The sequence below is a fragment of the Mustela lutreola genome, chromosome 3, assembly GCF_030435805.1.
Source record: "Mustela lutreola isolate mMusLut2 chromosome 3, mMusLut2.pri, whole genome shotgun sequence".
Taxonomy (NCBI): domain Eukaryota; kingdom Metazoa; phylum Chordata; class Mammalia; order Carnivora; family Mustelidae; genus Mustela; species Mustela lutreola.
This window is the reverse complement of record NC_081292.1, coordinates 96435247-96460657: the sequence shown is the minus strand read 5'-3', so window position 1 is coordinate 96460657 and position 25411 is coordinate 96435247. Positions and strand designations below refer to the sequence as shown.

The window sequence follows — 25411 nt, the reverse complement described above, 5'->3', positions numbered from 1 at the left end:
GGCAAAGCCAAGTGCCTTGCCCACAATTTCATTGTTGGGGGGTGGAGGGGAGATGTCTTGGCCACGTACTGTTAAGTGCCACATCGACCCCGACCCCGGAAGAAATTTCTTTCTTTTAGAGATAATCTACTTACTTATTTGACAGAAGCACAAGCGGGCAGAGAGGCAGGCAGAGGGAAAGGGAAATGCCGGCTCCCGCTGAGCAGGGAGCCCCAGGCGGGGTCCATCCCAGGACAACCCGGATCCGGTCATGGTCCGAGCCGAAGGCAGCCGCTCAACCAGCCGAGCCACCCAGGCACCACCCCCTCAGGAAATTTCTTTCTTTCTTAAGATTTTTTTTTTTTTTTTTTTTGACAGAGAGAGAGAGATCACAGGTAGGCAGAGAGACAGGCAGAGAGAGCAGGGGAAGCAGGCTCCTCACTAAGAGAGCCCGATGTGGGGCTTGATCCCAAGACCCTGAGATCATGACCTGAGCCAAAGGCAGAGGCTTAACCCACTGAGCCACCCAGGCGCCCCACCTGAGCAAATTTCTTATTCAAACTTTAAAACGGGCTGTTTCTGAGAGCATTAAGTTCAGCTCACAGAGTGAAGAAAGCACGACAAACCGTCCTGGCCTCCAACCTGCTGCGCCGATTTCCTCTCAGCGGGAACAAAGGAAGCTCTCCCTCACGCAGCGCAGGATATCTGGCCGAGTCCCGCCCCTCACCTAAGCCCCTGCGCAGATTTCGGCCGACGGAGCTGAGCGCCAGGCGCGTATGACGTATAACGATCGACGGTGCGTGATGACGCCAGGGCGTGCGCTCGGTGGCTCGTAGGGGAAGATGGCGGCTGCTCTTTTGGAAGAGAGGGATTGAGACGGGTGGAAGGAAAAGGCCAGGCGGGAGAGACGTTCTCGACAGTGAAGACAAACCGTTCGCTCACTATTCATTAGGAGCTCTGCTCAGCGCCGGAGGGTGAGTGTAGCAGCGGCACGGGACCCTTCGCCTGCAGCAGGCGGCGGCACTTTCCGCCATTTTCAAGCTCGGCCGTTGCGTGCTTTGGGGGCCTGGAGGGGCGCCTGGGGACAGGTTGGGAGAACAGGGAGGATCGTCGTCGGGAGGGCCCACTGAGGCTAGTTCGAGCTTTAGGGGAGGGAGCTGGAGGCTTGAGGCAGAGCGGGGAAGGAGGGCAGGGTAGGACTAAGGCTCCTGACTGGGAACCGGTGGCGACAAGTAGACGTAGGTAGCGTAGGCCACGGATAAGACGTAAAGTTTGGAGAAGGGAAACGCGTTAAACATATTTGGGGCGGGAGTGGAAGGGGTTGAGCCGAGAGTTGAATGGTACGTGGCTTTGGTTGGTTCAAGGGGTCTCGGGAAGTGAAATGCGAAACCTGTGAAACAGCGGCAGGTTTAGCCTTGATATTATCGTGGCTTGAAATTGGTGTTTTTAACAGGGATGTCCCCACAGTTTGTCAAGCAAAAACCCTCCTTCTTTGGAAAAGTTACATTTCTGTTTTGTTTGCTTTAGATCATGCTACCTGTCCGTGTCCCTTCAACAACTCCCTCCACATCTCCGGTATTAAATTGCTTTCTGATAACCAGATATTTTAGGATCTTAGAAAACTTTATTTATTTATTTTTTTGGAAAAGAAAATAAATATTGATACTAGGTTGTTGTAACCCTTGTGGTTAGTGGCCCTTCCGTGGAAAGAGGAACGTGGGTCGATAGGGAATTCCGTAATTGGATCAGTTTAAATCAGATCATAAAAGTTACTTGTAGAAAGCCTGTCAGTATTTTCAAGTAATTTATGCGCATATGTCGTTACGTTAACTGTTCAGGAACTTAGGAAGACGTTCAAGTGTGAACAAAAAAGCCCGGGGAATACCTCTTGAGAGAGCTTAGCTGACTTTTAAGTACGCTCTGGAAATCCGGTGCTCGTAGTATATTTTGCCCGTGAACGTGGTGCGGTGGCAGGTCTGTTTAATTCAAACAAAACTTTTAGAGACTATTAGTTAAAAGGAAGCATGTTAATTGTTCCCATGGTGGCATTTTTCTTTTCCTAATCTTTTTCTTTTTTGTTTTGTTTTGTTTGTTTTTTAAAAGATTTTATTTATTTATTTGACGGAGAGAGTGATCACAAGCAGGCAGAGAGGCAGGCAGAGAGAGAGGGAGAAGCAGGCTCCCAGCTGAGCAGAGAGCCCGATGCGGGGCTCGATCCCAGGACCCTGAGATCATGACCTGAGCTGAAGACAGAGGCTCAACCCACTGAGCCACCCAGGCGCCCCTCTTTTCCTAATCTTAATTGCATTTGACATCATTCTTAAATCACCATAAAATACTTTCGCCCTTTTTAATGGTCTGTTTGCCTAAAAGATGAAATACTGTATCAGTTTGAGTTTGTGTAGAGGTTTGAAGTTAAATATTTAGCATATTTTATTGAAATTTACAGAAAAATTTCATCTTTCTGTACTAGTGGTAAGAGTATTGGTAGGAAGTTGGCCTTATATCACAATGAGTTAGTTACAAATAAATTCCTATCTATGATGTTGATGACTTAACTTGCATTCTTTGGTTGGTGAAAAATATTAGAAGGTCAAGATTTTGCCATCACAGTTGTATCTTGACCTACGGCTTTTTTTTTTTTTTTTTAGATTTTTTTATTTATTTGTCAGAGAGAGCGAGCAAGAGCGAGCATAGGCAGACAGAGTGGAAGGCAGAGTCAGAGGGAGAAGCAGGCTCCCTGCAGAGCAAGGAGCCCGATGTGGGACTCGATCCCAGGACGCTGGGATCATGACCTGAGCCGAAGGCAGCTGCTTAACCAACTGAGCCACCCAGGCGTCCCTTGACCTACGGCTTTAATTACACTTTTACTAACAACTTAAGGTGCTTATTCATAGTTTTCTTTGCTAAGTAATGTCCACATTTTTCACAGTACTTTGGGAAAACATGTTATTTATTGCCCACATTCAGACTGTTTCATATTTCTGAATAAGGAAGTAAGGTCATAATAAAGCATGCTTGCTTTCTTGCTTTCTTTCTTTTTTTTTTTTTTTTATTTAAAGATTTTATTTATTTATTTGACAGAGATAGATCACAAGTAGGCAGAGAGGCAGAGAGGCAGGCAGAGAGAGAGAGGGAAGCAGGCTCTCTGCTCAGCAGGGAGCCTGATGCGGGACTCGATCCCAGGACCCTGAGATCATGACCTGAGCCAAAGGCAGCGGCTTAACCCACTGAGCCACCCAGGTGCCCGCTTTCTTGCTTTCTTTTTTTTTTTTTTTTTTTTTTTTTTTTAAGATTTTATTTATTAATTTGACAGAGAGAAATCACAAGTAGACGGAGAGGCAGCCAGAGAGAGAGAGAGAGGGAAGCAGGCTCTCCGCTGAGCAGAGCGCCTGATGCGGGACTCGATCCCAGGACTCTGAGATCATGACCTGAGCCGAAGGCAGCGGCTTAACCCACTGAGCCACCCAGGCGCCCATCTTGCTTTCTTTCTAAAGATTTTATTTACTTGACTTTTTAAAAAATTTTACTCATTTATTTGACAGATCACAAGTAGGCAGAGAGGCAGGCTCCCCGCTGAGCAGAGAGCCCGATGCAGGGCTTGATCCCCGGGCCCTGGGATCATGACCTGAGCTGAAGGCAGAGGCTAGATTTTCTTTATTTGAGAGAGAGAGTGCATGAAGTGGGGTTTGGGGGTAGAGGGAGAAGCTCATTCCCCACTGAGCAGGGAGTGGAAGGCAGAAGCTTAACTTGCTGAGCCACCCAGGTACCCCCATAGTAAAGCTTTAAAACTACAATCTATATATTGACAGAAATACTAGTGAAAGTCTTTTACTTACAAATATACATACGGAGTCCTTTTGAGATTGCTTAGCAAAAAATTAGGACCTTTGCGACAGTTTTTAGATAAAGTAGTATTTGTAGTCTGCAGATTAGAAATCTCCATTACCAAAGTAAATTTACTTAAATTCATAAACTTAACACTTGTTTACGCATTTCAGATTTGTTGTAAAATTCTGGATTTTCCCTAGTTTTCTGTCAAACATTATTCCAAGATTTTATTTGTTGAAACTTTTTTTTTTTAAAGATTTTATTTATTTATTTGACACAGAGAGATCACAAGTAGGCAGAGAAGCAGGCAGAGAGAGGAGGAAGCAAGCTCCCTGCCGAGCAGAGAGCCCAATTCGGGGCTCCATCCCAGGACCCTGAGACCATGACCCGAGCTGAAGGCAGAGGCTTAATGCACTGAGCCACCCAGGCGCCCTGAAACATTTCTTTTCTTTTTCTTTTTTAAAGATTTTATTTATCCATTTGACAGAGTTCACAAGTAGATGGAGAGGCAGGCAGAGAGAGGGGCGGGGGGGGGGAAGCAGGCTCCCCGCCAAGCAGAGAGCTCAATGCGGGACTTGATTCCAGGACCCTGAGATCATGACCTGAGCCGAAGGCAGCGGCCTAACCCACTGAGCCACCCAGGCGCCCCTGTTTGTTGAAACTTTTGCTTGTGAGAGGTGTTAATATCTGGATTTGTGTGTGTCTGTGTGTGGAATGGTGAAAGTTTCTCTGTTGCTATAATGTGTTGTGTGACAGGTAAGTTGCCAGACCATAGTTTTAATGCTGAAAGATATTTGATCTTTGTCTTTGACAGTGACGTAAGTTAAAACCTTTTCTCCTTGAACACACTCTGGTTGATAACATTTCTTTCCCCGTTGCAAAAGACTTGCATTAACATTGGTCTTAGACACAGAAGCTCTTAAGTATGTTGAAAAAGTCTTACCTGCATTACTCTCTTCCTTTCTGGTCCTTGAACATTTTATGTAGTATTTTCTGTTGGAGGACTGACTTCATAATGTTTGTATTGTACCTTATATGCATAATTTAAGTGCTTATAAATTCTCAGAGCCTGGTTAGTATTTGAAAGGGCATAGCTTTCAGGCATAGATAGCAGTAGACAGGCTTAGGTTTGAGTGCCAGGTTCACCACTAGCCAGCCTTTTTTTTTTTTTTTTTAATTTAATTTATTTATTTGACAGAGGGAGAGAGCTTGTGTGAACACAAGCAGGGAGAGCAGCAGAGGGAGAGGGAGAAGCAGGCTCCCCACTGAGCAGGGAGCCCTGCAAGGAGCTTGACCCCAGAGCCCTAGGATTATGACCTGAGCTACCCAGTCTCCCCTAGCCAGCTTTTTTATATTGGGTCAGTTAATTAAACTCTGAACTTCAGTTTCCTTGTATGTAAAAATGGTAATTATTGTAATAGTTTTTTCATAGGTGAAAGAAAGTGATAACGTAGTAAGCATTTATAAAATTTTAAAAATTTTAAAAATTATTAAATTTTTTTTTCTGTGACTTGAATTTAATTGGCTAATTCATTTTTCAGGTTTTTTTTGAGGCATAATCGAAATGTAATATGATATTAGTTCAAGGTACTTGTATATATTGTAATATTTATATATATTGTAAAATATATACAATTTGTATATATTGTAAAATGATCAATTAGTGTAGTTTATATCTTTTTTTTTTTTTAAAGATTTTATTTATTTATTTGACAAATCACAAGTAGGCAGAGACGCAGGCAGAGAGAGGAGGAAGCAGGCTCCCTGCTTAGCAGAGAGCCGCATGCGGGGCTGGATCCCAGGACTCTGGGATCATGACCTGAGCTGAAGTCAGAGGCTTAACCCACTGAGCTACTCAGGGGCCCCACCAATTTTTTTTCTTGTGGTAACTTCAGATCTACTCAGCATCTTTCATATAGTATTATTAACTATAGTCACATCCCCATAACTGGAAGTTTCTACCTTTGACCCCCTTTACCTATTTTGCCTCCCCTCCTTTGCAGTTTTTAAAGTTTAACTCATATCTTTGTTAAAGACTTACAGTCTCATTCCTCTGCTAAACTGTCCTTTCTCTGTTATTAAAGCATTTTGTGCATATCTACTTGATGAATTTTGGTTGTGTATCTTCTCCACTCCTTTGTGAACTCTTTGAAGGCAGATGCTTTATTTATTTATTTTGAAGGCAGATGCTTTATTGCCTTATATTTTTGTATTTATAAAGCCTAGGCATAGATAGAGTGAGTTTTCTGTGAAAATTTTCCTCATGACTACTGGGATTCGTTTTTACACAGATCTTGTTTATTTCTGCTCCTTAGCCTTTGCTTAAGACCTCTTTGCTTGCCTCCCCACTCTCAGACCTATCCTATCCATTCCTCAAAATCCAGGTAAATGTTATCCTATTAATGAGGTCTTCAGTGACTTTGTAACTCCTCTCTCCAGTTAACCTAGAGTCTGTGTGACTGCCTTCTGTTACTTTGTGTCCTGTAGTACTTGGCACTATGTCTTACCCATTTTGAGTAGGTCCTTGGATGGTAAGTGCTGGCTGAGTTTGTTATGGGCACCTGCTCTATTCACTGTCCATTTGGTAAGATACTTTTAAGGAGCAGTTTCCCCTTTTTTGTATGTGGAATCGTCTGATAACTTTTCCCCTATCTTTGTATGTTATGAAAAATTGTAAACATCCAGAAAAGTTGAGAGAATGAACACCTAATACCTTCCATTTCGATTTACCTGTTATTAACATTTAACTATTCTGCTTTAGCCCTCTTTCACTCCCCTCTCAACAGTCAATTGAAATTAAATTGCATATATCAGGGGCGCCTGGGTGGCTCAGTGGCTTAAGGCACTGCCTTTGGCTCAGGTCATGATCTTAGGGTCCTGGGATCGAGCCCTGCATCTGGCTCTCTGCTCAGCAGTCTGCTTCCCCCTCTCTCTCTGCCTGCCTCTCTGCCTACTTGTGATCTCCCTCTCTCTCTCTGTCAAGTAAATTAAATAGAAGCTTTAGAAAAAAAAAAAATTGCAGGGGCACCTGTGTGGCTCAGTGGATTAAAGCCTCTGCCTTCAGCTCAGGTCACGATCCCAGGGTGCTGAGATTGATCCCTGCATCGGGCTCTCTGCTCAGCGGGGAACCTGCTTCTCTGCCTACTTGTAATCTCTGTCTGTCAAATAAATAAGTTAAAAAAAATCGTTAAAAAAAATTGCATGTATCATGCTGTTTGTCCCCTAAATACCTCAGGATGCATCTCTTTAAAATAATGCCATTCTTCTACACTTGATACATTTTTATTTCAAACCAGACTCTACCTAAGGTAATATTAAAAACACAGTACCATTATTATGACTAAGGCAATTAGCATTAAGTATCTGGCACTGACTTCTTAATTTTTAATTTTTTATTATTTATTTTCTGTCTTTTTTTTTTTTTTTTTTTTAAAGAGATTTCATTTAATTGTTAGAGAGAGAGTGAGTGAGCATGAGCTGAGCAGAGAGGCAGACGGAGAGGGAGAAGCAGGCTCCTCTGTGAGCAGGAAGCCTATGCGGGGCTCAGTCCCAGGACCATGGGATCATGAGCTGAGCTGAAGGCAGCCGCTTAACTGACTGAGCCACTCAGGGGCCCCTGGCATTGACTTTTTATTTTATTTATTTTATTTTATTATTTTTTAAGACTTTATCTATTTATTTGACAGAGAGGTCACAAGTAGGCAGAGAGGCAGGCAGAGAGAGGGGGAAACAGGCTCTCGCTTGAGCAGAAAGTCCGATGTGGGGCTCGACCCTGGACCCTGAGATTACGACCTGAGCGGAAGGCAGAGGCTCAACCCTCTGAGCCACCCAGTCACCTTGGCACTGACTTTTTAAAGAATGTTCCACATTTAGAATTTTCTGATTGAATGCTTAAAATGTCATTTAATTTGTTTCTTTAATTCCTGTAAGGTGGAAGTTAAGTCTAGAGAGGCTTTATTAAATTTGGGTCAGATATGTTTGGCACAGATACTTCATAGGTGATGGTATGTAATTTATGTTGCCTTACATCAGGAACAACAGAATGTCTGGTTCTTCTCCTATTGAGGATCCATAAGTAAGGTGTTAGTTTGCCCTATTGTTTACCATGTTAAATTTCCTTGTTTCGTGTGGTGTCCATCAGATTTCTTCATTGGAAAAGTACACTTTCCCCTTTGACTATTGATTATTTTTGGTCTAGTCATTTATTTCATTGGGGTTTTCTAACTCTGTTGTTTACACTTAATAGCTGTTTTCTGTAAAAAAGAGCATCCCCCAGGCTGCCTGGGTGGCTCAGTCGATTAAGCGGCTGCCCTTGGCTCAGCTTATGGTTCCAGCGTCCTGGGATCGGGTCCCACATCGGGCTCCTTGCTCCTCAGGGAGCCTGCTTCTCCCTCTGCCTGCCACTCCACCTGCCTGTACTTTCTCTGTCTCTCTGACAAATAAATAAAATCTTAAAAAAAAAAAAAAAAAAAGGGGCGCCTAGGTGGCTCAGTGGGTTAAGCCGCTGCCTTCGGCTCAGGTCATGATCTCAGGGTCCTGGGATCTAGTCCCGCATGGGGCTCTCTGCTCAGCAGGGAGCCTGCTTCCTCCTCTCTCTGCCTGCCTCTCTGCCTACTTGTGATCTCTCTCTGTCAAATAAATAAATAAAATCTTTAAAAAAAAAAAAAAAGCTTCCCCCTTTTCATGTTTTAAACTTTTAGGTTTTTTCTTTTTAATAATTTAAAGATTTTATTTATTTATTTTTGGGAGAGAGAGAGAGAGAGCACAAGTGTGGCAGAGGGGCAGAGGGAGTAGCAGACTCCCCGATGAGCAGGGAGCCCAGTTTGGGACTCCATCCCAAAACCCTGGGATCATGACAGAGAGAGAGACAGTGAGAGAGGAAACACAAGTGGGAGGAGTGGGAGAGGGAGACGCAGGCTTCCTACCAAGCAGGGCTCTATCCCAGGACCATGGGATCATGACCTGAGCCAAAGGCTGATGTTTAAGTGACTGAGCCACCCAGATGCCCTTCTAGATTTAAAAAAATATATATTTTATTAATTTATTTGAGAAGAGAGCACATGCAGAGGTAGCGGCAGGCAGAGGGAGAAGAAGAAGCAGTCTCTTCACTGAGCAGAGAGCCCAATACGGGGCTTGATCCCAGAATGCTGGAATCATGACCTGAGCCAAAACCAGAGGGTTAACTTACAAGCTACCAAGGGATCCCTCGTATCTCTTTAGTCGTTAATCAGGATCAGTTATTTGGCTTTTTTTTGTTTCATGACTGACTTTAAAAAAAAAAAAAAAAAAAGATGTTATTTATTTGTCAAAGAGAGAGCAGGAGAGAACACAAGCATGAGGAGCAGGCAGAGGGAGAAGCAGGCTCCCTGCTGAGAAAGGATGCAGGACTTGATGTCAGGATCCCAGGACCATGACCTGAGCTGAAGGCAGAGGCTTAACCAATGAGCCACCCAGGCATCCCCATAACTGACATTTTTAAGAGTAAAGGTCACTAGTTTTGTTTGCTCTTATTTTGGAGGATATTATTACATACTCAACAGATTTTACTTTTTCTAGTAAGTTACTCAGTTAGAATCTTCAGTAGACAAAGCTAGGAAATGTGTTTTCAAAAATCATCAGTTTATATTGGTGTTTTATTTTATTTATTTTTTTTCAAAGATTTTATTTCTTTTTTAATTTATTTGACAGACAGAGATCCCAGGTAGGCAGACAAGCAGGCGGAGAGAGAGGAGGAAGCAGGTTCCCTGCTGAGCAGAGAGCCTGATGTGGGGCTCGATCCCAGGACCCTGAGATCATGACCTGAGCCGAGGGCAGAGGCTTAACCCCCTGAGGCACCCATGCGCCCCTATTGCGTTTTATTTTATTTTAAAACTAGGCTTTCTATTTATTTATTTATCTATCTATCTATCTATCTATTTATTTATTTATTTGACAGAGGTCACAAGTAGGCAGAGAGGCAGGCAGAAAGAGAGAGAGAGAACAAGGGAGGAGGAAGCAGGCTCCCTGCCCAGCAGAGAACCCTATGCGGGACTCGATCCCAGGACCCTGAGATCATGACCTGAGCCGAAGGCAGAGGCTTAACCCACTGAGCCCCCCAGGCAGCCCTTGGCGTTTTATTTTAATTTAACTTATTTTTTAGAGGAGATCTATTTATTTATTTATTTATTTATTTATTTAATGAGAGAGAAAGAGTGTGTGCCAGGTGGGGAGGAGCAGAGGGAGAGAAACTTAAGCAGACTCTGCACTTTGCATGAAGTCCACTGTGGGGCTGGATCCCATGACTTTGAGATCTCAGTGAGCCAAAACCAGGAGTTGGACGCTTAAGCAGTTGTACCCACAGGTGCCCCTCTTTTTTTTTTAAATTATTTTTTAAGATTTTAGTTTTAAGTAATTTATACATCTAACTTGGGGCTCAAGCTTACAACCCAGAGATCAAGAATTACATGCACCACTGACTGAGCTAGTCAAGTGCCCCTCCCCTACATTGGTATTATATTTTTATTTATTTATTTTTAAGAGAGGTAAGAGACGGAAGAGAGAGTGAGTGAGCTGTGTGTGTGAACAGGGGCAAGGAGCAGAGGGCGAGAAAGGGAATTTTTTTTTTTTTTTAAAGATTTTTTTTATTAGAGAGCGAGAGAGCCATGCATGCATAGAGGGAAAGGGAGAAGCAGACTCCCTGCTGCACAGAGAGCCTGAAGCCAGGCTTGATACCAGGACCCTGAGATCACAACTTGAGCTGAAGGCACACTCTTTTTTTTAAATTTATTCCTTTATCAGAGAGAGAGAGAGAGAGAGAGCGTGCGCACAAGCAGGCAGAGGGAGAAGTAGGCTTCCCACCAAGCAGGGAGCCTGAGGCGGGACTTGATCCCACAACCCTGGGATCATGACCCGGGACAAAGGCAGACACTTAACCAACTGAGCCACCCAGGCATTCCCTGAACGCAGACTCTTAAGTGACTGAGGCACCCAGCCACCCTGAAAGAATCTTAAGCTGGGTGTGGAGTGCAGTATGGGCCTCGGTCTCCTTACCCTCAGATCATGATCTGAGCTGAAATCAAGATCTGGAGGCCTAACTGACTGAGCCACCCAGGTGCCCTCTCCTACCCACCTCATACTGGCATGTGTTTTTTCATATTATTTGAAATTCAAAATCACAGTTAACATTATTATTGGATTTCCAACAAAGAAAGTAGAGTCAAATTTACAGTGCCAGTATTATTACTAGCAACCCTACTGAGTATAGGTGATTTCAGTCCTCATTTTCCTTAGAATGTATCCTACTAAAGAGGAACAGGTAGAGAACTGTGTTCAGAGTTACTTAAAGTAACACTTAAAAAAAAAAAAAGTTTATTTATTTATTTATTTATTTGAGAGAGTGATTAGGGGGAGGGGTAGAGGGAGAGACAGAAGAAGACTCTCTTCTGAGCCGATGCAGGGCTTATGACCTGAGTGGAAGGCAGATGCTTAACTGACTGAGCCACCCGGGTGCCTCATAACACTTTTTTTCTACTTGGTCAGTTTGATTTTTTTTTTTTTAAATGATTTTATTTATCTGAGGGAGAGGATGCACATAAGCAGAGGAAAGGAGGGTAGGGGCAGGGGGAGAGGGACAAGTAGTCTCTCTGCTAAGTGCAGAGCCCCATGCAGGGCTCAGTCCCAGGATCTTGAGATCGTGACTTAAACCGAAGACAGATACTTAACTCATTAAGCCACCCAGGCTCCCCTGGTTTTATTAGTTTTGATTAGTTTGACTTTGTTTGCATTCATTATTGGGGTATGCCTTTATTCTTTTTTTTTTTTAAAGGGAATTTTTTATTTTTTATTTTCTAAAGATTTTGTGTATTTACTTGATAGCTAGAGAAGGAACACAAGCACGGGGAATGGGGGAGTAAGAGAGGGAGAAGCAGGCTTCCCACCAAGCAGGGAGCCCAATGCGGGCTCTATCCCAGGACTCTGGGATCATGACCTGAGCCAAAGGCAGACACTTAACTACGGAGCCACCCAGGCGCCCCGGCCTTTATTTTTTATTGACTTATTAAATCAATAGATTTAATTTTTAATTTTTTTGTATATATATATATTTTAAGTTTTTACTTATTTAAGGGCATAAGTGACAGAAAGAGCAGGAGGAGGGGAAGAGGGAGAGGGAGAAGCAGACTCCCTGCTGAGCATGAAGCCTGAGATGGGGATGTGAGGACTGGGAACAGGTTGTGGTGTCCTGGGGATGTGGGGTTCAATCCCAGGACTACGGGATCATGACCTGAGCCGAAGGCAGACTCTTAACTGACTGAGCCACCCAGACTTGATTTAATTTTTTTTATTTTTTGAAGATTTTATTTATTTATTTGACAGAGAGGGACCTAGTGAGAGAGGGAGAAGCAGGCTTCCTGCCGAGCAGGGAACCTGATGTGGATCTTGATCCCAGGACTCTGGGATCATGACCTGAGCTGAAGGCAGATGCTTAACAACTGAGCCACCCAAGCGCCCTGATTTAATTTTTTATATATCAAATATTTACATGGTTTAAAAGATAAAACCACATTGGAAGAATACTTAAGTCTCTAGGCCTTCCATTCCTATTCTCACCCAATGTATGCATGAATGTATGTATTATTTTTCTTTTGTAAAAACTTGTGACCTTTTTTTAAATTGTAAAAAAATTTATCATCTTAACCATTTTTTTTTTTTAAAGATTTTATTTATTTATTTGACAGAGAGAGATCACAAGTAGGCAGAGAGGCAGGCAGAGAGAGGAAGAAGCAGGCTCCCTGCTGAGCAGAGAGCCCTATGCGGGACTCGATCCCAGGACCCTGAGATCATGACCTGAGCTGAAGGCAGCGGCTTAACCCACTGAGCCACCCAGGCGCCCCATCTTAACCATTTTTTTAAGTGTATAGTTCAGTAGTGTTAAGTACATTCATTTGTGCCACAGATTTGAGAATTTTTTTTTTTTAAAGATTATTTATTTATTTATTTGACAGACAGAGATCACAAGTAGGCAGAGAGGCAGGCAGAGAGAGAGAGGGAGGGAAGCAGGCTCCCTGCGGAGCAGAGAGCCCGATGCGGGGCTCGATCCCAGATCCCTGAGATCACGACCCGAGCCGAAGGCAGCGGCCTAAGCCACTGAGCCACCCAGGCGCCCCGAGAATTTTTTCATCTTGCAAAATTGAAACTCATACTTGTGGAACAACTTTCCGTTTATCCCTCTTCCTGCTCCTGGCAGTCACTTTACTTTATGTTTCTGTGAGTTTGTTTAGTTTAGATACCTCATAATGATTGAAATCATGCATTATTTCTTTTTGTGGCTGGCATATTACACTTACCATAATGTCTGCAAGGTTCATCCATGTTGTAGCATGTGACAGGATTTCCTTCCTTGAACAGCTGAACAATATTCCATTGTATGTATATACCACATTATGTTTATCCATTCATCCATTGCTCATCTACCTTTTGGCTGTAGTGAATAGTGTTGCTATGAGAATGGGTGTCCAATCTGTTCAAGATCCTGAGTTCAGTTCTTTTGGATATATACTCAGAAGTGGGATTTCTGGATCATATTTTTATTATTATTATATTTTATATTATTATTTTATTATTATTTTATTCATATTTATATATTTTTAATTTTTTGAGGAGCCTCCATCCCATTTTCCATAGTGATAATACCATTTTACCATCCTACTAATAGTGTAAAAGGGTTCCAGTTTCTTCACATTCTCACTAACACTTATTTCTTTTTTCCTTTTTTTCTTAGAGATTTTATTTATTTATTTGACAGAGAGTAAGAGATCATAAGTAGGTAGAGAGGCAGGCAGGGGGTGGGAGGAATGCAATGTCCCTTCTGGGCAGAGAGTGCTATGTGGGACTTGATCTCAGGACCCTGAGATCATGACCTGAGCTGAAGGCAAATGCTCAACCACCTGAGCCACCCAGGTGCCCCTTACTTACTTTTTTTTTTTGATAGTAGTCATTCTAATAGTGTGAGGTGATACCTCATTCTATGTTTTTTTTTTTTTTTTTTTTTTTTTAAAAGATCTTATTTGAGAGTGAGAGCTTAGTGCATGAGCAGCAGGGAGGGGCAGAGGGAGAAGCAGCAGACTCCCTGAGCAGGGAGCCCTACATAGGGATCAGTCCTAGGACCCTGAGATAATAACCTGAGCCTAGGGGCACGTGGGTGGCTCATTCAGTTAAGTGTCTGCCTTTAGCTCATGTCATGATCCTGGGGTCCTGGGATTGAGCTCTGTGTTGGGCTCCTTGCTCAGTGGGTTTTCCACTTCTCCCTTTTCCTTTGCTCTTCTCCTCTGCTTGTGCTGGTGCGCTATCATTCTCTCTCTCCCTCTCCCTCCTTCTAGAGTAAATAAATAAAATATTTAAAAAAGGAAGTAACCTGAGCCACCTCAGGGTGGGTGGCTCCCTCATTTTGGTTTTAATTTGCATTCATCTCATGATTAGTGTTATTGAGCATCTTTTCATTTGTTCATTGGCCATTTATATCATCTTTAGACAAATGTCTATTCAAGTCCTTTGCCCCAATTTTAACTGGGTTATTTATTTTTTTTTGTTGAGTTGTAGGAGTTTTTTGTCCATTCTGGATAATTAACCCTTTATTGGATATGTGACTTTCAAATACTTTTCCCCATTTTGTAGGTTGCCTTTTCTTTTTTCTTTTTTTTTTTTTTTAAGATTTTATTTATTTATTTGACAGAGAGAAATCACAAGTAGATGGAGAGGCAGGCAGAGAGAGAGAGGGAAGCAGGCTCCCCGCTGAGCAGAGAGCCCGATGCGGGACTCGATCCCAGGACCCCGAGATCATGACCCTAGCCGAAGGCAGCGGCTCAACCCACTGAGCCACCCAGGCGCCCGTAGGTTGCCTTTTCACTCTGTTGATTGTATCCTTTGCTAAACAAACGTTTTCAAGTTTGGTGTTTACCTTTTGTGTGTGTGACTCCATTCTTTTTCCACCTAACAATGCATCTGAGAAATCATCCCATATCCAGAGCTTCCCCCTTCCTCAAACCTGCCTCATGATAATGTGATTTATAATAAGAAATGTATATATATGTTGTGTGTGCACTCTCTAAGAGATATCTTTTCAGATACTTTGCCTGTTTAAAAAATTGGCTTGTCTTTTTATTATTGGGTTGTAAGAGTTATCGGTATATTTTAAATGCTACAGGTCCCTTACCAGATCTATGATTTGAAGAAATTTTCTCTCATTTTGTAGATTGTCTTTTTACTTTCTTGATGGTGTTATTGAAGCACGAGAGTAATTTTGGTGATGTTCAGTTTGTCTATTTTTTCTTTTGTTGGTTGTGCTTTTGGTGTCATATCTTTTTTTTCTTTTAAGATTTTATTTTTAAGTAATCTACACCCATCATGGGGCTCAAACTCACAACTTGGAGATCAGGAGTTGCATGCTCTGCCTGCTGAGCCAGGCAGGCACCCTTTGGTGTCATATTTAAAGAAGGCTTTGGGGGCGCCTGGGTGGCTCAGTGGGTTAAGCCGCTGCCTTCGGCTCGGGTCATGATCTCAGGGTCCTGGGGTCGAGTCCCGCATCGGGCTCTCTGCTCAGTGGGGAGCCTGCTTCCCTCTCTCTCTCTCTGCCTGCCTCTCCATCTACTTGTGATTTCTCTCTGTCAAATAAATAAATAAAATCTTTAAAAAAAAAAAGAAGGCTTTGTCTAACCTATAGTCATGAATATATATATTTGCTGTATTTAATGCATTTAGCAATTGGTTAAACAGTTGATTTACCCATCCAAGAATGTGGATTGTTGTTCATAGTTGATTATGACTTCAGCTTTTTGGTTAGAAAGTTATAGAGAGTTTTACTTTGTGGTTAGACATCTATAAGCCTTTGGGGCACCTAGGTGACTTTTTGGTTTAGCATCTGCCGTAGGTGCCTGGGATTGAGCGCCACATCTGGCTGCCTGCTCAGTGGGGAACCTGCTGCTTCCTCTCCTCTCCTGTTCTCTCTCTCTAAATACATAAATCTTTTTTTTTTTTTTCTAAGATTTTATTTATTTATTTGACAGACAAATCACAAATAGGCAGAGAGGCAGGCGGTTTTGGGGGCAGGGGAGGCAGGCTCTCTGCTGAGCAGAGAGCCCAATGTGGGGCTCGATCCCAGGACCCCAGGATCATGACCTAAGCCAAAGGCAGAGGCTTAACCCACTGAGCCACCCAGGTGCCCTGGTGTAGTTTTTTTTTAGCTTTTTAAATATTTGATTAAGTCTTAGTTTATTGTATCCTTAATAATCACTGTATATTTGAGCTCCAGACTGTTTTGGAGGGAAATACCAAATTAAGATAGTATGCATCATAGGGTAATTAAAGACATTGTGTATGCCAAATACTGAGGAGTTTGTTAGGCCAATATGGGTTATAGAACTAGAAACTAAGAACTCCTATTCACAAATCAGGAGGTACTCAAAGCCTTCAGCTTATCATTTCATCTTGCTGTTGAGAAACTTAAAATATTCAGGACCATCTCTTTAGGATTGTTGCTTTGGGAATGATATTTTTGTTAAGCACTTTTGTCTGCAATTTAGGTATTTGTTCTTAACCTTCAGTTTAGTTGTTAAACTAGGTTAAAAACGAGCTGCAAGAAACTTTGGAAAATTCTTACCTGCTCTGTATGTAATCTTGAAGTTACAGAATTGTTTTATTTCTGGGGGTCATTAATCTAGACCTTTTAATTGGAAGATAAACAGGATTGAAGAGATTAAATTTATTTGTAGTCACATAGTGGCAGATTCCAGGTCATCTGAATACTAGTTTAGTGTTTTTTTCCACTTTTACAGGAAAACCCAGAGCATTTCATCGTATAACTCCGAAGGGCTTTTTGGTTCATTGTCTTTGGGAGAGAGCTAAAGTTAAAACAGTTACATACCTAGAAGAGCCTTAAGTAGGAAAATCTTCCCATCAGGAATTAAGAAATTACATTGTTTTGTGGTGCTTAAGTTGTTACATACAGCTGTGTTTAGAATTGGTTACCGGTAAGGACTTGGTGTACTTTTGTTTGAGTAATGCAGTGATTTTCAACTTTTAAATCTGCATTTGGCAGAATATTTCTTGGTAGATTTTATAAACACACACACCAACCAGCCCACCCACATATCCCAAATGTGAATATCCCAAATGAATGCCTCCTTCATGTTTCCTGTACTCAAATTGTAGTTGATATTAATAAAGAGTATTTTTCACCCACGTTTACTGCCCATAGTGCTCATTTCCAGTTATTCTTTTTTTTACATCTGTTTTGTGCCCAGAGTAGATATTTCCAGTTTTGTGTCTGACCATGTTTCTAGCACTGTAGTTAGTAGTGTTATTTTTTATAAGTTATTTTGTTTTTATGCATTCACTCATTCGTGTACAGTATGCATGTGTTAAAAAAGGTAAAAGGTACAAGAGGATGTACAGTGAATCTGTCTTCTTCCTGCATTTGTCTTCTCCTTTTATCTATCTAGTAGCTATCCCTGTTAATAGTTTGTTACAAAATCTTCCAAAGTAATTTTAAGGTATATGTAGCAAATTTATATACTGTAGATGTTCCCTTTTTTGTTGCTTTTTACATGCACACTAATAATCTATACATTGTTTTATAATTTTTTTTACATAAGAAAGCATTTGAGGTTTAACATGAAATCATACAAATAAAATTTGTATAAACACAAATCCACATCGAGTCATAACATAGATAGCAAAAGACAAAGTAAGAACAAAGAAAACTAATTGGTGGCTAAATACAGTTGGACGCAGTTGTATCTTTTATACTAGAAAGTCTTTTACAAAATAATCATCTTAGATCAACAGAAAACCAATCTTCAATGTCTTCCTGCAAGATGGGTTAACTTTTTAGCAATTTCCTCCTGTTTTCTCCAACGTTCTTCTTTAGTATGGCTGGTAATTGTTTTGGTGATTGCCACCCCCTCGAGATACCTTGACGTAAGTGCTCTGTTGGCCACTGTAGTCTGCATATCCCTGTCCATATCCATAGTTCCCATAGTTATACCCAGTAAAATCATAGCCATTGTAGCCACTAGAGTTTTGATCACTGCCATAGGCACTATTGTAATTTCCATATCCTTGGTCATAATAGCTATTAAATCTTTGGTTCCAGTTTTGGCCCCGACCTTGTCCACCAGCTGCAGCACCTCTTCCTCTTTGTTGCTGCTCTTGCTGTCTATATACCTCTTTGGGTTGTGCAACTTTGATTTCCTACTTCCCAGAACCAATTTGATGATATCTGCTTTCTAACAAAAGGCTCTTTGTCTATATATGTGATAAAACAAAATCCTCTTCTTTCATTTGTTTTTGTATCCATGGGAAGTTCAATATATTCAATCTCTCCAAAGTCTCCAAAATATTCTTTAATTCGTTCTTCAGAAGTATCTGGGCTCAGTCCACCCACAAAAACCTTTTTGGGCCGTTCTTTCCCTTTTAAAGCTTTGGCCCTTTTGGGGTTCTATCAATTTGCCATCCAGTTTGTGTTCTTTCAGTTCCAAAACCTTACCAACAGTAGCAGCATCTTTGAAAAGCACAATTCCGAATCCTCTTGATCTTCCAGTCACCGGATCTGTTTTAATTGTACAGTCCACAAGTTCCCCAAATCCAGACAAATACTCAGTCATCTTTCTTGCTTGTATTCCAGCTCAAGCCTCCAATAAACATTTTACCATCATCCTACTGATTCTTGCTCGAGTTGATCTTGGATCCCTCTGCAAATTTTTCTCTGTTGCTGTACTGGTTCATGTCCTCTATGGTGGCAGAGTTGTTGGCCGGGGGGTGCTGGCGCGCAGTCCGGGTCACCTGATTTATAATTTTTAAAAAAGATTTTATTTATTTATTTGACAGAGATACAGCAAAACAGGGAACACAAGCAGGGGGAGTGGGAGAGGGAGAAGCAGGATCCCCACCAAGCTGGAAGACTGATATGGGGTCGATTCCAGGACCCCAGAATCGTAACCTGAGCCGAAGGCAGACACTTAATAACTGATCCACCCAGGTGCCACATATACTTTGCTTTTTCTGACTTGATGATATATTTGAAGATCCTAAATAGAACTTAACTTCTTTATGATAGTTGCATAATATGCATTGTATGTATATTTTATGGTTTACTTTAATTAGTCCTCTCCTTAACAGACAAGTGTGGTTTCCACTCTGGTTATTGCAAAAGGTGCTTCATTGAATAACCTTATGCACATATGATCGCATACATGTAGGGATAAATTTAGGCAAGTGGAATTGCTTGGTCAAAGTATGTGCACTATTAGTGTATGAATATGGTGGTTTTACTCACATTAACACTCATATTATGGTTTTTGCTTTTTTTTTTTTCAAGATTTTATTTATTTATTTATTTGACAGAGAGAGAGAGAGAGAGATCACAAGTAGGCAAGAGGCAGACAGAGAGAGAGGAAGGGAAGCAGGCTCCCTGCTGAGCAGAGAGCCCGATGTGGGACTTGATCCCAGGACCCTGAGATCATGACCTGAGCCGAAGGCAGTGGCTTAACTCACTGAGCCACCCAGGCGCCCTGGTTTTTGCTTTTTTAAAGTTTTTAGTTTTTAGAGAGATTGAGTACACAAGCGGGGTGAGGCAGAGGGAGGAGGGACAAGCTGACTCCTTCACAGAGTGAGGAGCCCAATGAGGGTGTCGATCCCAGGACCCTGAGATCATGAGTCAAAGTCAGACATGGAACTGGTGAACCACTCAGGCATCCCTGCTTTTTTTTTTTTTTTTTAAGATTTTATTTTACATAATCTCTATACCCAGCTTTGGGCTTTAGCTAACAACCTTGAGATCAAGAGTCGCTTCTCCACTGACTGAGCCAGCCAGGTTCCCCTGGATTTTGATTTTTTGTGTGATGTTGCTTCTCAGAAAGTGATGAGGAGTCTTTATTTTAGAGAGTGAGCAAGAGTGCATGGGAGTGGGGAGCAGAGGGAGAGAGGGACAAGCAGATTCCATGCTCAGTGTGCAGCCTGGTGTGGGGCTCGATCCTAGGGCCCTGAGACCAAGAGTCAGATGCTCAACTGACTGAGCCACCCAGGCACTCAGAGGAGTCATTCTTTAGCAGGAGTAATGAGGGGAATTTATCCCTTTGTGATAATTTTTATAGGATACATTTTTGCATAGTAGAATGTTATGCAGCTCATTGAATACACTATGTAAGTTAGACCCTTAAAGGCAGTTCATTAGAATCTTATTTTTATAGGCAAAAACTTCAGATTTTATTTTATTTTATTTTTTTTAAGATTTTTTATTTTTTATTTTTTTATTTTTTTTTTTTAAAGATTTTATTTATTTATTTGACAGAGAGAAATTACAAGTACACTGAGAGGCAGGCAGAGAGAGAGAGAGAAGGAAGCAGGCTCCCTGCTGAGCAGAGAGCCCGATGCGGGACTCGATCCCAGGACCCTGAGATCATGACCTGAGCCGAAGGCAGCGGCTTAACCCACTGAGCCACCCAGGCGCCCCTTTTTTAAGATTTTTTAAAAAAGATTTTTTGTTTATTGACAGAGAGAGAGAGAGAGAGAACAAGCAAGGGGAGCAGCAGAGGGAGAAGCAGGCTCCCTGCTCAGCAGGGAGCCCAAGGCAGGGCTTGATCCCAGGATCCCAAGATCATGACCTGAGCCAAAAGCAGATGCTTAACCGGCTGAGCCATCTAGGTGACCCTTTTTTAAAGATTTTATTTTATTTATTTGACAGAGAGACAGCGAGAGAGGGAACACAAGCAGTAGGAGAGGGAGAGGAAGAAGCAGACTCGCTGCGGAGCAGGGAGCCCAGTTCAGGGCTCCATTCCAGAACTCTGGGATCACAACCTGAGCTGAAGGCAGACACTTAATGACTGAGCCATCCAGGCGCCCCTAGAACTTTAGATTTTAATAAAATTTTATAAAGAATGTAAAAAATTTAGTGAAAGATTTTAGTAAAAAAATATGCTCATCTTCTTCCTGGATTATTATAGTTGACTGAATTGTTTTCAGGCCTCTTCCTGGTGTTACCTTTCATAGGATAATTCACATTTCTAAAATTCACACTTTTTTACTTATATTTCTGGGGTGAGTCATCATTGTTTCCAACACTAGTGTTGTACTTTCTGGATCCCATGGGTATTTTTTTCCCCAGGAAAAATGTAAATATTTGTATTTGAATTTTTGCAGCTTGAGGTAGGGGGTGTCTTTGAAATCCTTTTGCCTATTTACATATCCATAGACCCCAGGTAAGGCTCCTTGTACTATTTGATAGAATTAGTATGTTTTTAGCATGTCTAGATTGGTGTAGCATGAATTTCAGACTCAAGCTCCAATATATGAACTTAGAGGTTTTCAGCTTCTTCCTCTGCTGCTCCCTCTTAACACCTACCCTGTCCGTGAACCATTTTATTTTATTTTTTTTTTAAAGATTTTATTTATTTATTTGACAGAGAGATCACAAGTAGGAAGAGAGGCAGGCAGAGAGAGAGAGAGAGAGGAGGAAGCAGGCTCCCTGCTGAGCAGAGAGCCCGATGCAGGACTCGATCCCAGGACCCTGAGATCATGACCTGAGCCGAAGGCAGCGGCTTAACCCACTGAGCCACCCAGGCGCCCCCCGTGAACCATTTTAATAACTCAGGTGCGGTTAAAGCCTCTGCCTCGGGCTCCGGTCATGATCTCAGGGTCCTGGGATCGAGCCCCAAATGGGGCTCTCTGCTCAGCAGGGAGCCTGCTTCCCCCTCTCTCTCTGCCTGCCTCTCTGTCTACTTGTGATCTCTATCTGATAAATAAATAAAATCTTTAAAAAAAAAACAAAACAAAACTCAGGTGCACTTAAAACGAATACAGTGTTATATGTCAGTTGTGTCTCAGTTAAAACAGAAACCTTTTAATCCTGTTGCTATTTCCTCTGCCTGAAATCCACCTCCTCCCCTTTTTCCAGTTTGTATATTCCTTCTTTTATCCCTGCATACATTACTTTGCCCAGAACTTTTCTCTTTAACGTCTGTGCTCCCCGTTTCTTCCCATAGTATTCCCTCATAGCATTTAAAAAAGATTCCTCATGGGGCGCCTAGGTGGCTCAGTGGGTTAATACCTTTGCCTTTGGCTTGGGTCATGATGTCAGATTGAGCACCACATCGGGCTCTCTGCTCGGCGGGGAGCCTGCTTCCTCCTCCCTCTCTCTCTCTGCCTGCTTGCGTACCTGTGATCTCTGTCAAATAAATAAAAATCTTAAAAAATAAAAAAATAATAATAATAAAAAAAAGATTCCTTCAGGGTGCCTGGGTGGCTCAGTCGGTTAAGGCTTTGTCTTCGGGCAGGTCGTGATCCCAGGGTGCTGGGATTGAGCCCCACATCGGGCTCTGTAATCAGCAGGGAGCCTGCTTCTCTCCCTCCTGCTCCTCCTGCTTGTGCTCTCTCCCTCTCGCTCTGTCAAATAAATAAATAAATAAATAAATCTTAAAAAAAGTAATCTTCCAGTATGCATTTATTAAGGTCACTAGATCATCACATACTTATTGAGTACGTACTGGGTTCCAGGTCTAGTTTTGTTTGTTTTGGTGTTAAAATATGCTTAACATAAAATTCACCATTTTAACTTTATTTTTTTTTCTTCTAGTGAAATTAGCATTTTTAAGTATACACTTGTTTGACATTAAATACGTTAACAATGTTTTATAACCATCTATCTCCAGAACCCTTTCAGCTTCTCTAACGGAAACTTTGTACCCATTAAACGTTAACTTCCTGTTCTTCCCTCCCTTAGCCTGTGACAAGCACTGTTCTGTTTTCTGTCTCTATGAGTTTGATTACTCTAGAAACCTCATATAGCAAATGTTTCCTAATTCATTCTCTGAAGCCAGTATTACGCTAATACCAAAACCACATAAAGATCATACAGGAGGAAAACTGTAGGTCATTATTTTTCATGAATATAAATGTAGACATTCTCAACAGAATAACCGGTTGAATTTAATGGTGAATGAAAAGAATTATACACATTATGACGATGTGGGGTTTATTTCAGGTATGCAAGCCCTGTTTAGCACTCAAAAATGAGTTAATTCATTACATCATATGAGTTATGAAGAAAATTTATATTTAGAGATTAATAAATTGTGCATTCTGGGGCGCCTGGGTGGCTCAGTGGTTGGGCCGCTGCCTTCGGCTCAGGTCATGATCTCAGGGACCTGGGATCGAGCCCCACATCGGGCTCTCTGCTCAGCAGGGAACCTGCTTCCTCCTCTCTCTCTGCCTGCTTGTGATCTCTCTCTGTCAAATAAATAAATAAAATCTTAAAAAAAAAAAAATCGTGCATTCTATTAATACATGCAGAAAAGCTCCTGACAACATTCAGCATCTGTTCATGATAAAATGTTCAGCAAAGCAGACATGGTGGGGATATCCTCAGTTTGATATGGTGCATCTACAAAATCTCCACAGCTAACATCATACTTAAAAGTGAGAAATTATGGGGTGCCTGGGTAGCTTAGTCGGTTACACATCTGACTGTGGCTCAGGTCATGATCTTGGAGTTCTAGGATCAAGCCCTGCCTCTGGCTGCCTGGTCAGCAGGGAGTCTGCTTGTCCCTCCCCCTGCCCTTCCCCCTGCTCATGCTCCTTGCTCTCTTGTTCTCTCAAATAAATAAATAAAATCCCATCACCTCCCAATTTGTTATAATTTTAAAATATTTTGTTTCTCTGTTAGTTTGCTAGGGCTGCCATAACACAAGTGTGGCTTAAATAGTCATTTATTGTCTTAGAGTTCTGAAGAACAACAGGTGACTGAGATCAAGGTGTCAGTAGGGCCTTGTTCCCTCTGATGGTATTAGGGAAGAATCTGTTCCAGGCCTCTCTCCTAGTTTCTGGTAGTTCCTTAGCTTGTGCCAGTATAACTCCATTCTTTATGTGTGTCCAAATTTCTCCCTTTTATGAGGACACTAATCCTATTGAATTATAGACTCCTCCTACTCTATATGACTTCATCTTAACTAATGACATCTGGAGTGTCTCTGTGTCCCAATAAGGTGCTAAGGGTTAGGACTTCCAATATGGGGATTTTGAGGAGGGGATGTAATTCAACCAATAACATTCTGTCTCTGCATTCATATGTACATATATACATATATTTGAGAGTAATTTCAGACATCATGATACCAAATGCTTCATTCAGTATGCAGTAGCAACATGCAGTATCACATGTAAGAAAATTTGCCCTAATTCCCTATTATTATGTAACATCTGCTCTACATTCAACTGATCTTTGGTAGGCCTTTTTTTTCAAGCCCCAGGACCAGTCATCCTACTTTTAAATTTTTCATACATATACTTTTTTTATTTTTAAAATTTTTGTTTTTTCTTAAAGGTTTTTTTTGTTTGTTTTGTTTTTGTTTTTAATTTGAGAGAGCGGGTGAGCACAAGCAGGGGAAAGGGGCAGAAGGAGAAGGGAGCTGGATGGCTGGCTGGATCCCAGGGTTCTGGGATCATGACCTGAGTCAAAAGCAGATGCTTAACTGACTGAGCCACCTAGGTGTCCCTCTCTCTCTCTTTTTTTTTTTTTTTTTTTAAGATATATTCATTTTAGAGAGCGAGCACACTTGTGCACACGCACACATTAATGAGCGGAGGGGCAGAGAGCCTGCCCAATCCACAACCCAGGATGGGAGCTTCATCTCACAACTCTGAGATTATGACCTGAGCCGAAATCAAGAGTCAGATGTTGAACCGACAGAGCCCCCCGTTGGTACCCTCATACCCTGCCTTTTAAGACGTTCTCACTGAGGTATTTCTTTCTTTCTTTCTTTTTTTTTTTTTTTTTAAGATTTTATTTATTTAATTTGACAGACAGAGATCACAAGTAGATCAGGCAGGCAGAGAGAGAGAGAGGAGGAAGCAGGCTCCCTGCTGAGCAGAGAGCCTGATGCGGGACTCGATCCCAGGACCCTGAGATCATGACCTGAGCCGAAGGCAGTGGCTTAACCCACTGAGCCACCCAGGTGCCCCTCACTGAGGTATTTCAGTAGCAGATCAGGTCTCTATGCTCTGCCAACCTGTTAAGGAGGAGTAGAAACCATTTGCTTTCTCTGTCCAGGAGTCTTAACAAAGGAGACATGTCTCTTGGCGGATAGTTAAAAGAGCGTGGTTAACGTTAATTAATCGTCTCTGTTAATAGTTATTCCGGCGAATGAATTTTCTCGCTTTGTGTATCTCAAGCATTGTCTCCCCCCACTGAAAAAATGTTTATTTTACATGTGCAGCACATACTCGGTATTTTAAGTTTAGATTATCTGGAACATACCTTTTCAATTTGGTGATAATTCTCTTAGCTCATTGCTTGTAATATACAAACAGAAAAATTAATGTTCTGTGAGCAAATGCTTTCTACTGCATAGTTAATACTTTTTCCTTTGTAACTAAAAATATCTTGGAGGAGATACTTTGGAATTATGTAAGTACTTGTTCTCAAGCTTTTGCCCACTAATTTTAACATCCATTGGTGGAACCGGTATGCAGCAAGTTTTATTGGGTGTTTCAGTAGTGATTTTCTGTTATATATTTTAACGTATATCTGTGATAATTCTTACATGTATGCAAGGCATTGGAAATATAGAGACTAAAA

At 41.8% G+C, this 25411-nt stretch overlaps 1 protein-coding gene and 1 pseudogene across 7 annotated transcripts in view; one reads left to right on the top strand and one right to left on the bottom strand.

Moving 5' to 3' along the window:
* The first annotated feature begins 778 nt into the window (after nt 1-778).
* The window catches only part of WDR33 (WD repeat domain 33), a 122513-nt gene continuing 97880 nt past the window's right edge, over nt 779-25411 (top strand). For all 7 annotated transcript variants that reach the window (XM_059166520.1, XM_059166519.1, XM_059166521.1 and 4 more), the window contains exon 1: nt 779-953. The gene's annotated coding sequence lies outside the window, so the exon portion shown is untranslated. The remainder of the gene's footprint in view (nt 954-25411) is intronic.
* On the bottom strand, nt 17448-18582 carry LOC131826876 (heterogeneous nuclear ribonucleoprotein D-like; annotated as a pseudogene).